The following is a 15128-nucleotide window of genomic DNA, read 5'->3' on the forward strand; positions in this document are numbered from 1 at the left end:
AGATAGATAGACTAGATTATACTTACTGTCTCCGCTGGCAGTCAGGCTCCTCAGTGCAGCTTGATGGCAGATGATGATCCCGGGCAGGGGAGAAGGAGGAGGGAGGGGGACTCAGGAGCCGCAGCAGCGCAATGTAATTGGTGTAGGCGCTGCTGCTGCTGTCCCTCTTCTTCACCATAGGCTGTCCTCCGCCGCTGTGATGAGGGAAGCACATCCCAGCATTCACAGCGGCGGAGGACAGCCTATGGAGAAGGAGAGGGACAGCACATATTACATAGCGCTGCTGCGGCTCCCGAGTCCCCCTCCCCGTGGCTGCTGCGCTCCTCTCCTCGGCGGGCGGCTGTGTGCTGCAGGCAGCACATAGTGGCATGTAATGAGTCAGTTTGACTCATTACATGCCACGCTGCTTTGGGCCCCTTGACAGTGGCGGGCCACAGTGCAAGGCACAGCTTGCAATGGCGGTAGTTCCGCCACTGAGTAAGTCTTAAACCACAGATGAATCTACAGGCGTTGTTCTGGCCATTCAGAACATAAGAGAGGCCACAACACATACTTTTATTAATAAATAGTATTAACTGCGCTGGTGGTGTTTATATGGAAAAGGCAGTTCTTAAAAAAAGGATTAAATACAACATAAACATGTTTAGAGCGCTTAACAATAAAACTATATGTTAACGTAAAACCTGTAAAGAAAAAGTGTGGTTAATGAATGTTAACAGCTCTTTTGTGGAATATTTATCGTCCGTTATGAGGAGGGGCTTCCCATGGTGCCATTTAGATTGGAGCAGTAGGTACTTAATTGAGTACTAGCTGTTCCTATCTAAAGGTACCTGTGGTGCTGTCTGATAGAGATTCCGTATCAGCGGCTTCTCTCACAGCGCGGCAGTGTGCTGTAGCACTGGCGGGCTGGTTCCCTCTGTGTGCAGTCCAATGTTCGCCCGTCGGCAGCTGGCGGCGTTCACAAGTCTCTCCTCTGCTGCTGTTAACGTCTGGTTTAAAGTAGTGATGAGCGGGTTCGGTTCCTCGGAAACCGAACCCTCCCGAACTTCTCCCATTTTACACGGGTCCGAGGCATACTCGGATTCTCCCGTATGGCTCGGTTAACCCGAGCGCGCCCGAACGTCATCATCCCGCTGTCGGATTCTCGCGAGATTCGGATTCTATATAAGCAGCCGCGCGTCGCCGCCATTTTCACTCGTGCATTGGAAATGTTAGAGAGAGGACGTGGCTGGCGTCCTCTCCGTTTATATTGTTGATGCAAATATTTGTGCTTGCTTATTGCTTAATTGTGGGGACTGGGGAGCAGCTGTATATTAATAATATAGGAGGAGTACAGTGCAGAGTTTTGCTGATCAGTGACCACCAGTTTTATCCGTTCTCTGCCTGAAAAAAAACGCTCCTTATCTGTGCTCAGTGTGCTGCATATATCTGTGCTCACACTGCTTAATTGTGGGGACTGGGGAGCAGCTGTATTATATAGGAGGAGTACAGTGCAGAGTTTTGCTGACAGTGACCACCATTATACGTTGTCTGCTGAAAAACGCTCCATATCTGTGCTCAGTGTGCTGCATATATCTGTGCTCACACTGCTTTATTGTGGGGACTGGGGACCACCAGTATATTATATAGGAGGAGTACAGTGCAGAGTTTTGCTGACCAGTGACCACCAGTATACGTTGTCTGCCTGAAAAACACTCCATATCTGTGCTGCATTGTAGTATATAGTAGGAGTACAGTGCATAATTTTGCCGACCACCAGTATATAATATATAGGAGTACGGTACAGAAGGCCACTGCTGTACCTACCTCTGCGTCGTCAAGTATACTATCCATCCATACCTGTGGTGCATTTAAGTTTTGCACAGTTTGCTGACCACCAGTATATAATATATAGCATTACGGTACAGTAGGCCACTGCTGTACCTACCTCTGTGTCGTCAAGTATACTATCCATCCATACCTGTGGTGCATTTAAGTTTTGCACAGTTTGCTGACCACCAGTATATAATATATAGCATTACGGTACAGTAGGCCACTGCTGTACCTACCTCTGTGTCGTCAAGTATACTATCCATCCATACCTGTGGTGCATTTAAGTTTTGCACAGTTTGCTGATCACCAGTATATAATATATAGCATTACGGTACAGTAGGCCACTGCTGTACCTACCTCTGTGTCGTCAAGTATACTATCCATCCATACCGGTGGTGCATTTAAGTTGTGCACAGTTTGCTGACCACCAGTATATAATATATAGCATTACGGTACAGTAGGCTACTGCTGTACCTACCTCTGTGTCGTCATTCGTCAAGTATTAGTAGTAGTAGGCCATTGCTATTGATACTGGCATATAATTCCACACATTAAAAAATGGAGAACAAAAATGTGGAGGTTAAAATAGGGAAAGATCAAGATCCACTTCCACCTCGTGCTGAAGCTGCTGCCACTAGTCATGGCCGAGACGATGAAATGCCATCAACGTCGTCTGCCAAGGCCGATGCCCAATGTCATAGTAGACAGCATGTAAAATCCAAAAAACAAAAGTTCAGTAAAATGACCCAAAAATCTAAATTGAAAGCGTTTGATGAGAAGCGTAAACTTGCCAATATGCCATGTACGACACGGAGTGGCAAGGAACGGCTGAGGCCCTGGCCTATGTTCATGGCTAGTGGTTCAGATTCACATGAGGATGGAAGCACTCATCCTCTCGCTAGAAAAATGAAAAGACTTAAGCTGGCAAAAGCACAGCAAAGAACAGTGCGTTCTTCTAAATCACAAATCCCCAAAGAGAGTCCAATTGTGTCGGTTGCGATGCCTGACCTTCCCAACACTGGACGGGAAGAGCTTGCGCCTTCCACCATTTGCACGCCCCCTGCAAGTGCTGGAAGGAGCACCCGCAGTCCAGTTCCTGATAGTCAAATTGAAGATGTCACTGTTGAAGTACACCAGGATGATGATATGGGTGTTGCTGGCACTGGGGAGGAAATTGACAAGGAGGATTCTGATGGTGAGGTGGTTTGTTTAAGTCAGGCACCCGGGGAGACACCTATTGTCCATGGGACGAATATGGCCATTGACATGCCTGGTCAAAATACAAAAAAAATCACCTCTTCGGTGTGGAATTATTTCAACACAAATGCGGACAACAGGTGTCAAGCCGTGTGTTGCCTTTGTCAAGCTGTAATAAGTAGGGGTAAGGACGTTAACCACCTCGGAACATCCTCCCTTATACGTCACCTGCAGCGCATTCATCATAAGTCAGTGACAAGTTCAAAAACTTTGGATGATAGCGGAAGCAGTCCACTGACCACTAAATCCCTTCCTCTTGTAACCAAGCTCCTGCAAACCACACCACCAACTCCCTCAGTGTCAATTTCCACCTTACACAGGAAAGCCAATAGTCCTGCAGGCCATGTCACTGGCAAATCTGACGAGTCCTCTCCTGCCTGGGATTCCTTCGATGCATCCTTGAGTGTAACGCCTACTGCTGCTGGCGCTGCTGTTGTTGCTGCTGGGAGTCGATCGTCATCCCAGAGGGGAAGTCGGAAGACCACTTGTACTACTTCCAGTAAGCAATTGACTGTCCAACAGTCCTTTGCGAGTAAGATGAAATATCACAGCAGTCATCCTGCTGCAAAGCGGATAACTCAGGCCTTGGCAGCCTGGGCAGTGAGAAACGTGGTTCCGGTATCCACCGTTAATTCAGAGGCAACTAGAGACTTGATTGAGGTACTGTGTCCCCGGTACCAAATACCATCTAGGTTCCATTTCTCTAGGCAGGCGATACCGAAAATGTACACAGACGTCAGAAAAAGAGTCACCAGTGTCCTAAAAAATGCAGTTGTACCCAATGTCCACTTAACCACGGACATGTGGACAAGTGGAGCAGGGCAGACTCAGGACTATATGACTGTGACAGCCCACTGGGTAGATGTATTGCCTCCCGCAGCAAGAACAGCAGCGGCGGCACCAGTAGCAGCATCTCGCAAACGCCAACTCGTTCCTAGGCAGGCTACGCTTTGTATCACCGCTTTCCATAAGAGGCACACAGCTGACAACCTCTTACGGAAACTGAGGAACATCATCGCAGAATGGCTTACCCCAATTGGACTCTCCTGGGGATTTGTGACATCGGACAACGTCAGCAATATTGTGCGTGCATTACATCTGGGCAAATTCCAGCACGTCCCATGTTTTGCACATACATTGAATTTGGTGGTGCAGAATTATTTAAAAAACGACAGGGGCATGCAAGAGATGCTGTCGGTGGCCCGAAGAATTGCGGGCCACTTTCGGCATTCAGCCACCGCGTGCCGAAGACTGGAGCACCAGCAAACAGTCCTGAACCTGCCCTACCATCATCTGAAGCAAGAGGTGGTAACGAGGTGGAATTCAACCCTCTATATGCTTCAGAGGATGGAGGAGCAGCAAAAGGCCATTCAAGCCTATACATCTGCCCACGATATAGGCAAAGGAGGGGGAATGCACCTGACAAGCGCAGTGGAGAATGATTTCAACGTTGTGCAAGGTTCTGCAACCCTTTGAACTTGCCACACGTGAAGTCAGTTCAGACACTGCCAGCCTGAGTCAGGTCATTCCCCTCATAAGGCTTTTGCAGAAGAAGCTGTAGACATTGAAGGAGGAGCTAAAACAGAGCGATTCCGCTAGGCATGTGGGACTTGTGGATGGAGCCCTTAATTAGCTTAACCAGGATTCACGGGTGGTCAATCTGTTGAAATCAGAGCACTACATTTTGGCCACCGTGCTCGATCCTAGATTTAAAACCTACGTTGTATTTCTCTTTCCGGCAGACACAAGTCTGCAGAGGTTCAAAGACCTGCTGGTGAGAAAATTGTCAAGTCAAGCGGAACGTGACCCGTCAACAGCTCCTCCTTCACATTCTCCCGCAACTGGGGGTGCGAGGAAAAGGCTAAGAATTCCGAGTCCACCCGCTGGCGGTGATGCAGGGCAGTCTGGAGCGAGTGCTGACATCTGGTCCGGACTGAAGGACCTGCCAACGATTACTGACATGTCGTCTACTGTCACTGCATATGATTCTCTCACCATTGAAAGAATGGTGGAGGATTATATGAGTGACCGCATCCAAGTAGGCACGTCAGACAGCACAAACTGGCTTTATTCTACCTAAGTTGCCCACCCTCCAGTGTGTACTCCGAAAGAGTGTTTAGTGCAGCCGCTCACCTTGTCAGCAATCGGCGTACGAGGTTACTTCCAGAAAATGTGGAGAAGATGATGTTCATAAAAATGAATTATAATCAATTCCTCCGTGGAGACATTCACCAGCAATTGCCTCCAGAAAGTACACAGGGACCTGAGATGGTGGATTCCAGTGGGGATGAATTAATAATCTGTGAGGAGGGGGATGTACACAGTGAAAGGGGTGAGGAATCGGAGGATGATGATGAGGTGGACATCTTGCCTCTGTAGAGCCAGTTTGTGCAAGGAGAGATTGATTGCTTCTTTTTTGGTGGGGGCCCAAACCAACCAGTCATTTCAGTCACAGTCGTGTGGCAGACCCTGTCGCTGAAATGATGGGTTCGTTAAAGTGTGCATGTCCGTTTATACAACATAAGGGTGGGTGGGAGGGCCCAAGGACATTTCCATCTTGCACCTCTTTTTTCTTTCATTTTTCTTTGCATCATGTGCTGTTTGGGGACAATTTTTTTGAAGTGCCATCCTGCCTGACACTGCAGTGCCACTCCTAGATGGGCCAGGTGTTTGTGTCGGCCACTTGGGTCGCTTAGCTTAGCCATCCAGCGACCTTGGTGCACCTCTTTTTTTCTTTGCATCATGTGCTGTTTGGGGACTATTTTTTTGAAGTGCCATCCTGTCTGACACTGCAGTGCCACTCCTAGATGGGCCAGGTGTTTGTGTCGGCCACTTGGGTCGCTTAGCTTAGCCATCCAGCGACCTCGGTGCAAATTTTAGGACTAAAAATAATATTGTGAGGTGTGAGGTGTTCAGAATAGACTGAAAATGAGTGGAAATTATGGTTATTGAGGTTAATAATACTATGGGATCAAAATGACCCCCAAATTCTATGATTTAAGCTGTTTTTGAGGGTTTTTTGTAAAAAAACACCCGAATCCAAAACACACCCGAATCCGCCAAAAAATTTTCAGGGAGGTTTTGCCAAAACGCGTCCGAATCCAAAACACGGCCGCGGAACCGAATCCAAAACCCGAAAAATTTCCGGTGCACATCACTAGTTTAAAGTGGACCAATGCGTTTCGCCATAAGAGCCCTTTGTCAGGGATAATTGTTGGACACTCTGGTCTCTTTTATATAATAAAAAACTTTATTAAAAAAAAGCATACAGTTCTATGCCAATATTAAGCCCATTTGGATTTAATGGGCAGTATTCAAATTATATATCATGACCAATCTCTTTTCTAAAGTGATCCCCGTTATCGCGCATATCGCGCTCATAGTAATCAGGTTTAGCTGAGTAATGAGTTGGGTGCCCTCGCTAGCGTGGGTGTGGCAAGCTGGAATGATTATACCATGCCCGCCAGAAGAAACAGAAAGGGTGTGGAAGGGGGTGAAAAGAATTGAATACCAGCCATAGTGTCCATAAGATAAATCGATCTGGTTTCATTCCTTTTCAGATCCTGTGAAATATCACCTCCTCGCCACTTGATTTTCACTTTTTGTACCCATAAATTTGAGAATTGTTGCGTCCTTATTGTGATGATCCAAAAAATGTTTTGACTTTGAGACACTATGGGGGATATTCAATTGTTTGAAAAGTCAGTTGGGTATCTGATTTTTCTATCTAATAGACAGGAAAAAACAGACACCCAACCGTCTTTTCAAATATTTGAATTCCTCCCTATGTGTTTCCAGACCTTTTTTCTCTTACGTCCTACAGGATGCTGGGACTCCGTAAGGACCATGGGGTATAGACGGGCTCCGCAGGAGACATAGGCACTCTAAGACTTTAGAATGGGTGTGCACTGGCTCCTCCCTCTATGCCCCTCCTCCAGACCTCAGTTAGATCCTGTGCCCAGAGGAGACTGGATGCACTGCAGGGGAGCTCTAATGAGTTTCTCTGAAAAGACTTTTGTTAGGTTTTTTATTTTCAGGGAGCACTGCTGGCAACAGGCTCCCTGCATCGTGGGACTGAGGGGAGAGAAGCAGACCTACTTAAATGATAGGCTCTGCTTCTTAGGCTACTGGACACCATTAGCTCCAGAGGGTCGGAACACTGGTGTCGTCCTCGCTGTTCGTCCTGGAGCCGCGCCGCCGTCCTCCTCACAGAGCCGGAAGATAGAAGCCGGGTGAGTATAAGAAGAAAAAGACTTCACAGGCGGCAGAAGACTTCAGATCTTCACTGAGGTACCGCGCAGCGGTCACGCTGCGCGCCATTGCTCCCACACTCACACACACACATAAGGCACTGTAAGGGTGCAGGGCGCAGGGGGGGCGCCCTGGGCAGCAATAATAACCTCAAGGGACACTGGCCAGCATAATAGATACTGCGGAGGCAGTATATTACAAAACCCCCGCCAGTATAAAGAATTTGAGCGGGACCGAAGCCTGCCGTTGAGGGGGCGGAGCTTGATCCTCCAGCACTAACCAGCGCCATTTTCTCCACAGCAAGCTGCAAAGAAGCTGCTCCCCGGACTCTCCCCTGCTGAACACAAGTACATAGGTGCAAAAACGAGGGGGGGGGGGGCACATTTAATTGGCGCAGTAAGTGTATTATATATCTATAAAAGCGCTGTACAGACTGGGACTTTGTTCCAGTGTCCAGTGGCGCTGGGTGTGTGCTGGCATACTCTCTCTCTGTCTCTCCAAGGGGCCTTATTGGGGGGTTGTCCCCATATTTTGTATATCCCAGTGTGTGTGGGGGTGTCAGTACGTGTGTGACGGCATGTCTGAAGCGGAAGGCTCGTCTAGGGAGGAGGCAGAGCAGATGATTGTGGTGTTTCCGTCGGCACCGCCGACACCTGATTGGGTGGCTATATGTGGAATGTTTTAAATGCAAATGTGACTTTATTACATAAAAGATTGGACAAAGCAAAGTCCAGGGAAAAAGCTGGGAGTCAATCCATGGCTTTGACTGTGTCACAAGGCCCTTCGGGGTCTCATAAACGTCCCCTTTCCCAGATAGCAGACACTGATACCGACACGGATTCTGACTCCAGTGTCGACTATGATGATGCGAGGTTACACCCAAGGGTGGCCAAGAGCATTCATTATATGATTATTGCAATAAAAGATGTTTTGCATATCACAGAGGACCCCTCTGTCCCTGACACGAGGGTCTGCATGTTTAAGGAAAAGAAACCTGAGGTAACGTTTCCCCCATCTCATGAGCTGAACACCTTATTTGAAAAAGCTTGGGAAACTACAGACAAGAAACTGCAAATTCCCAAGAGAATTATTATGGCGTATCCTTTCCCCTCACAGGACAGGTTACGATGGGAATCCTCACCCACGGTAGACAAGGCTTTAACGCGCTTGTCCAAAAAGGTGGCGCTATCATCTCCAGACACGGCAGCCCTCAAGCATCCTGCTGATCGCAAACAGGAAACTACCTTAAAATCAATTTATACGCATACGGGTGCCTTGCTCAGACCGGCAGTAGCGTCGGCATGGGTGGGTAGCGCAATTGCTGCATGGGCAGATAACTTGTCATCTGACATTGACACCCTAGATAAGGATAGCATTTTATTGACCTTGGGTCACATTAAAGACGCAGCATTATATATGAGAGAGGCTGCGAGAGACATTGGGCTGTTGGGTTCAAGAGCCAATGCCATGGCAATTTCTGCTAGACGGTCCCTGTGGACCCGCCAATGGACAGGTGATGCCGATTCAAAAAGACATATGGAAACTTTACCTTACAAAAGGTGAGGTTTTATTTGGGGAGGGCCTCGCGGACCTGGTTTCCACGGCTACCACGGGTAAGTCTTCTTTTTTGCCTTATGTTCCCCCACAGCAAAAGAAAACACCTCAATATCAGATGCAGTCCTTTCGGTCGCATAAGTTCAGAAAGGGTCGGGGCTCTTCCTTCATCGCCAGAGGTAAAGGTAGAGGGAAAAGAACGCCTGCTACGGCTAGTTCCCAGGAACAAAAGTCCTCCACCGGCCTCTACAAAATCCACCGCATGACGCTGGGGCTCCGCTGAGGGAGTCCGCACCGGTGGGGGCACGTCTTCGACTCTTCAGCCAGGTCTGGGTTCAGTGGGATTTGGATCCTTGGGCGATCGAAATTGTATCCCAAGGCTACAAGCTGGAGTTCGAAGAAGTGCCTCCTCGCCGATTTTTCAAATCGGCTTTGCCAGCTTCTCCCCCAGAGAGGGAAATAGTTTCAGCGGCCATTCAAATGCTGTGTCAACAGCAAGTGTTTATCAAAGTTACCCTAATGCAACAGGGAAAAGGGTACTATTCAACCCTGTTTGTGGTCCCGAAGCCGGATGGCTCGGTCAGACCCATTCTGAATCTAAAATCCCTGAACCTGTATTTGAAAAGTTTCAAATTCAAGATGGAATCTCTCCGTGCAGTGATCTCCAGCCTGGAAGGGGGGGATTTTATGGTATTACTAGACATAAAGGATGCATACCTTCATGTCCCCATTTATCCCCCTCATCAGGCGTACCTGCGATTCGCTGTACAGGATTGTCATTACCAGTTTCAGACGTTACCGTTTGGGCTTTCCACGGCCCCGAGGATTTTCACCAAGGTAATGGCGGAAATGATGGTGCTCCTGCGCAGGCAAGGAGTCACAATTATCCCATACTTGGATATTCTCCTGATAAAAGCGAGATCGAGAGATCAATTACTGAAAAGCGTGTCGCTCTCCTAGAGAGTGCTGCAGCAACACGGCTGGATGCTAAATCTACCAAAGTCGCAGTTGTTACCGACAACTCGGCTATCATTTTTGGGTATTATTCTGGACACGGAAATGAAGAGGATTTTTCTCCCAACAGAAAAAGCCCAGGAACTCCAGAACATGGTCAGGGACCTGATAAAAACCGAAAAGAGTGTCAGTTCATCAATGCACTCGAGTATTGGGAAAAATGGTGGCAGCCTACGAGGCCATCCCCTTCGGCAGGTTCCATGCGAGAACGTTTCAGTGGGACGTTCTGGACAAGTGGTCGGGGTCCCATCTACAAATACATCAGAAAATAAGCCTGTCCCCCAGGGCCAGGGTGTCTCTCCTGTGGTGGCTTCAGAGTGCTCACCTCCTAGAGGGTCGCAGGTTCGGCATTCAAGACTGGGTTCTAGTGACCACGGACGCGAGCCTCAGAGAATGGGGAGCAGTCACACAAGGAAGAAATTTTCAGGGACTGTGGTCAAGCCAGGAGGCTTGTCTACACATCAACATGCTGGAATTAAGGGCCATTTACAACGGCCTACGACAAGCGGGGAATCTTCTTCGCGACCTACCCATTCTGATTCAGTCAGACAATGTCACAGCCGTGGCGCATGTAAACCGCCAGGGCGGGACAAGGAGCAGAGTGGCAATGGCGGGAGCCACCAGGATTCTTTGCTGGGCGGAAAATCACGTAAGCGCTCTGTCAGCAGTCTTCATTCCGGGAGAGGACAACTGGGAAGCAGACTTTCTCAGCAGACACGATCTCCATCCAGGAGAGTGGGGTCTTCATCAAGAAGTTTTTGCAGAGATCACAAGTCGTTGGGGACTTCCCCAAATAGACATGATGGCGTCACGCCTCAACAAGAAACTTCGGATGTATTGTTCCAGGTCGAGGGATCCTCAGGCAGTAGCGGTGGACGCCCTGGTGACACCATGGGTTTTTCAGTCGGTATATGTGTTCCCTCCTCTTCCGCTCATCTCAAAAATATTGAGAATCATAAGACGAACAAGAGTGCAGACTATACTCATTGTTCCAGACTGGCCTCAAAGGGCCTGGTATTCAGATCTTCAGGAAATGATCGCAGAAGATCCGTGGCCTCTTCTTCTCAGGGAGGACCTGTTGCAACAGGGGCCCTGTGTGTTCCAAGACTTACCGCGGTTACGTTTGACGGCAAGGCGGTTGAACACCAAATACTAGCTAGGAAAGGTATTCCGGGGGAAGTCATCCCTACTCTGATCAAAGCTAGGAAGGAGGTAACGGCGAGACATTATCACCGTATCTGTAGGAAATATGTGTCTTGGTGTGAAGCCAAGAATGCTCCGGCGGAAGATTTTCAGCTGGGTCGTTTTCTCCATTTTCTTCAGGCAGGAGTGGATATGGGCCTAAAGTTAGGCTCCATTAAGGTGCAGATTTCGGCCTTATCTATATTCTTTCAGAAGGAACTGGCTTCTTTCCCAGAAGTCCAGACTTTTGTAAAGGGAGTGCTGCACATCCAACCTCCTTTTGTGCCCCAGTGGCACCGTGGGCCCTGAACGTGGTGTTACAATTCCTTAAGTCTCACTGGTTTGAACCTCTTCAAACGGTTGAATTAAAATTTCTCACTTGGAAAGTGATCATGTTGTTGGCCTTGGCATCTGCGAGGCGGGTGTCCGAATTGGCGGCCTTGTCTCACAAGAGCCCCTATCTGATTTTCCATGTGGATCGAGCGGAGTTGAGAACTCGTCCTCAATTTCTACCTAAGGTGGTTTCGTCGTTTCATATGAACCAACCTATTGTGGTGCCTGTGGCTACGGGGGACTTGGAGGATTCCAAGTCCCTTTATGTAGTCAGGGCCTTAAAAATTTATGTAGCCAGGACGTCTCGAGTTAGGAAAACAGAGGCCCTGTTTGTCCTATATGCGGCCAACAAGGTTGGCGCTCCTGCTTCTAAGCAGACTATTGCTCGCTGGATCTGTAACACGATTCAGCAGGCGCATTCTACAGCTGGATTGCCGTTACCTAATTCGGTAAAGGCCCATTCCACTAGGAAGGTGGGCTCTTCTTGGGCGGCTGCCCGAGGTGTCTCGGCATTACAGCTTTGCCGGGCAGCTACTTGGTCGGGTTCAAACACTTTTGCAAAGTTCTACAAGTTTGATACCCTGGCTAATGAGGACCTCATGTTTGGTCAATCGGTGCTGCCGCACTCTCCCGCCCGGTCTGGAGATATGGTATAATCCCCATGGTCCTTACGGAGTCCCAGCATCCTCTAGGATGTAAGAGAAAATTAGGTTTTAAACCTACCGGTAAATCTTTTTCTCCTAGTCCGTAGAGGATGCTGGGCGCCCGTCCCAGTGCGGACTATTTCTGCGAGGCTTGTATATATAGTTGTTGCTTACATAAGGGTTATGTTACAGTTGTGATCAGTCTCTGGCTGATGCTGTTTTGTTCATGCTGTTAACTGGTTTAGTGTATGACAGGTTGTACGGTATGTATGGTGTGGGCTGGTATGTATCTCGCCCTTAGATTAACAAAAATCCTTTCCTCGTACTGTCCGTCTCCTCTGGGCACAGTTCTTTAACTGAGGTCTGGAGGAGGGGCATAGAGGGAGGAGCCAGTGAACACCCATTCTAAAGTCTTAGAGTGCCCATGTCTCCTGCGGAGCCTGTCTATACCCCATGGTCCTTACGGAGTCCCAGCATCCTCTATGGACTAGGAGAAAAAGATTTACCGGTAGGTTTAAAATCTTATTTTTTTATGTTGAGTATATGCTCTGAAATTGTTTTGAGTCTTCTTTTGGTTTGACCAATATACTGGTAACCACATGGGCACTCCAACATATATATTATGCCTTCTGTATCATACGTGATTTTATCTCTTACTTGAAATTTCTTCTTGGTTTTTTTTTTATATAAATTCTCTCACAGGCTGAGTGGATGATTGCTTAGTGCAGTGAGTGGTTCTCAAACTCAGTCCTCAGGACCCCACACAGTACATGTTTTGCAGGTAACCCAGCAGGTGCACAGGTGTATTAATTAATCACTGACACATTTTAAAAGGTTCACAGGTCGAGTTAATTATGTCACTTGAGATTTTGTGAGGAGACCTGCAAAACATGCACCGTGTGGGGTCCTGAGGACCGAGTTTGAGAACCTGTGACTTAGTGGTTTTGCATGAAATGCATTTTAAGCAGTAATAGCTAGCATTATTTTCTTGTAGTTTTTCTCTCTTAGGTGCAATGTAGCTTTCAACTAGGTTTTGTTTCAGATTTTGTGCTTTTTTGTATATAATTTGTGGTTTATTTTTTATAAAAGGTTTTAGTTTATTGTCCAAATGCAGAATGTGCCAATGTTTGTTTATAATTGATTCATAAGCTTGGTGTTGACTGTTAAATTCTGTCACTATTGCTGTACTATAGTTATTTTGAGTGCTTTTTTATACTAGTATATGAAGTGGCTAGTTATAAAGTGGCAGCTAAAATCAATAGCAGTGTTTGTTATAACTGAATGTCCTTAGTTACATCTTAAACTGATATTGTTTGCAAATTGACTCCTCCTCTCCCCTTCTCATCAACAGGTAAACAAGGATTGCAGACTATTCCAACTGCTTTACTGAGGTATTACTAGGTAAACAATATTGCAGACTATTCCAACTGCTTTTACTGAAGTATTACTAGGTAAACAATATTGCAGACTATTCCAACTGAAGTATTACTAGGTAAATAATATTGCAGACTATTCCAACTTATATTGCATTGTTAAAACTTTAGAAAGCTGTTGTAAGTGGATTTATAACTGTACTATCCAAATAACTTATAGTGATAGACAGGGGCATCTCTAGAGAGGAGGGGACACAGTGTTATACCTGTGTTAAACCGAAGGAAAACGGAAGGCAAACACACCAACTATAAAACGAAAGTACTGCATTACAACCACAAAACTCAGGATCATTATATGGCCTTTCTTCACCTATACCATGTGATCTCCAGGAGCAGGCTTACCACCTCTCCGGCTGAAAACATAAAGTCTGCCCCTGGTCCTAGCCCTCAAGATGAGCAGGGAACTGTGTGGGGAGAACACTTGGATCAGGCTCAGCAAGGACATCTCCATTGGTCCTGAGTGTGCTCCCCTCATTCTCATACCCACCCATACTATGATCTTAGCAAAAAAACATTTTATCCCAATTTTCCTTCTGCCACTAGTTACCTGCAATAGTTTTTTTTTCCCCCTCTTCTACATCCACTGATTGCACACCCTGCTATTGCACCCTACATACAGGATACATCATACTACTACACAAGTGTCAGTTTCCCATATATGCACTGGGCCCTTGTATGGCTCACCTCACACAGTGTAACCTTGGAAGTGCGCCCAACATGGCTGCCTCATCTGGTATGCTTGTTGATGGGTTAAAAAATACATAGACCTGATGGTTTTGTTGGAACCCTACTCTGAACTTTAGGACTCTGAAATCACCCCCATTTCATGTCATCTCTTCTAGGGGTAGACTATTCCACCCTGTGCCCCCAAGATGGCTGCCGCACCTGGTACCTTGTGAGGGTGGAATACACAACCCTTGGAAGTTATTACCCAAAATGCCTACACCAATCCTGCATTATGCTTCTGTGTGCTTAAGGTTTTCTTTTATGTCTGTGTGGCTTATGAGAGGCTGTATTACTTAAATCCTCTGTATTATGTACATTATTTTTTATGTCTGTAAAGCGCTTGAGTCCTGTTGGAGAATGAGCGCTATATAAATAAAATTATTATTATTATTATTATTATTATTATTATTATTATTATCATTATTATTACACAACCTATCCAAAAATACAGAACTTTTATCAGTAACCGAAACTCTATAAGGATCCAATTAACCCACCTGGACGCCCTATAGTGTCTTGAATAAATTCATTATCATCAAATTTGTCAAAATACATTGATTTTTATTTACAGGACATTGGGGGTCATTCCGAGTTGTTTGCTCGTTGCCGATTTTCGCTATACTGCGATTAGTCGCTTACTGCGCAAGGTTCGCAGAGCGCATGCGCTTAGTTATTTTACACACAAGTTAGGTATTTTACTCACGGCATAACGAAGCTTTTTCATCACTGTGCTTATTGTAGTGTGATTGACAGGAAGTGGGTGTTTCTGGGCGGAAACTGTCCGTTTTATGGGAGTGTGCGGAAAAACGCAGGCGTTCGAGTTGAAAAACGCAGGAGTGGCTGGAGAAACGGGGGAGTGGTTGGGCAAACGCTGGGTGTGTTTGTGACGTCAAACCAGGAACGAAAAGGACTGAGCTGGTCG

General features: G+C 46.9%; 1 long non-coding RNA gene across 1 annotated transcript in view; it reads left to right on the forward strand.

Annotated features, from left to right (window-relative positions):
• The window catches only part of LOC134932225 (uncharacterized), a 256078-nt gene extending 242163 nt beyond the window's left edge, over positions 1-13915 (forward strand). The window contains exon 4 of the long non-coding RNA XR_010179270.1: positions 13399-13915. This is a non-coding gene — a long non-coding RNA (uncharacterized LOC134932225). The remainder of the gene's footprint in view (positions 1-13398) is intronic.
• The last annotated feature ends 1213 nt before the right edge of the window (positions 13916-15128 follow it).

This window comes from Pseudophryne corroboree, chromosome 6 (assembly GCF_028390025.1).
Source record: "Pseudophryne corroboree isolate aPseCor3 chromosome 6, aPseCor3.hap2, whole genome shotgun sequence".
Classification (NCBI taxonomy): domain Eukaryota; kingdom Metazoa; phylum Chordata; class Amphibia; order Anura; family Myobatrachidae; genus Pseudophryne; species Pseudophryne corroboree.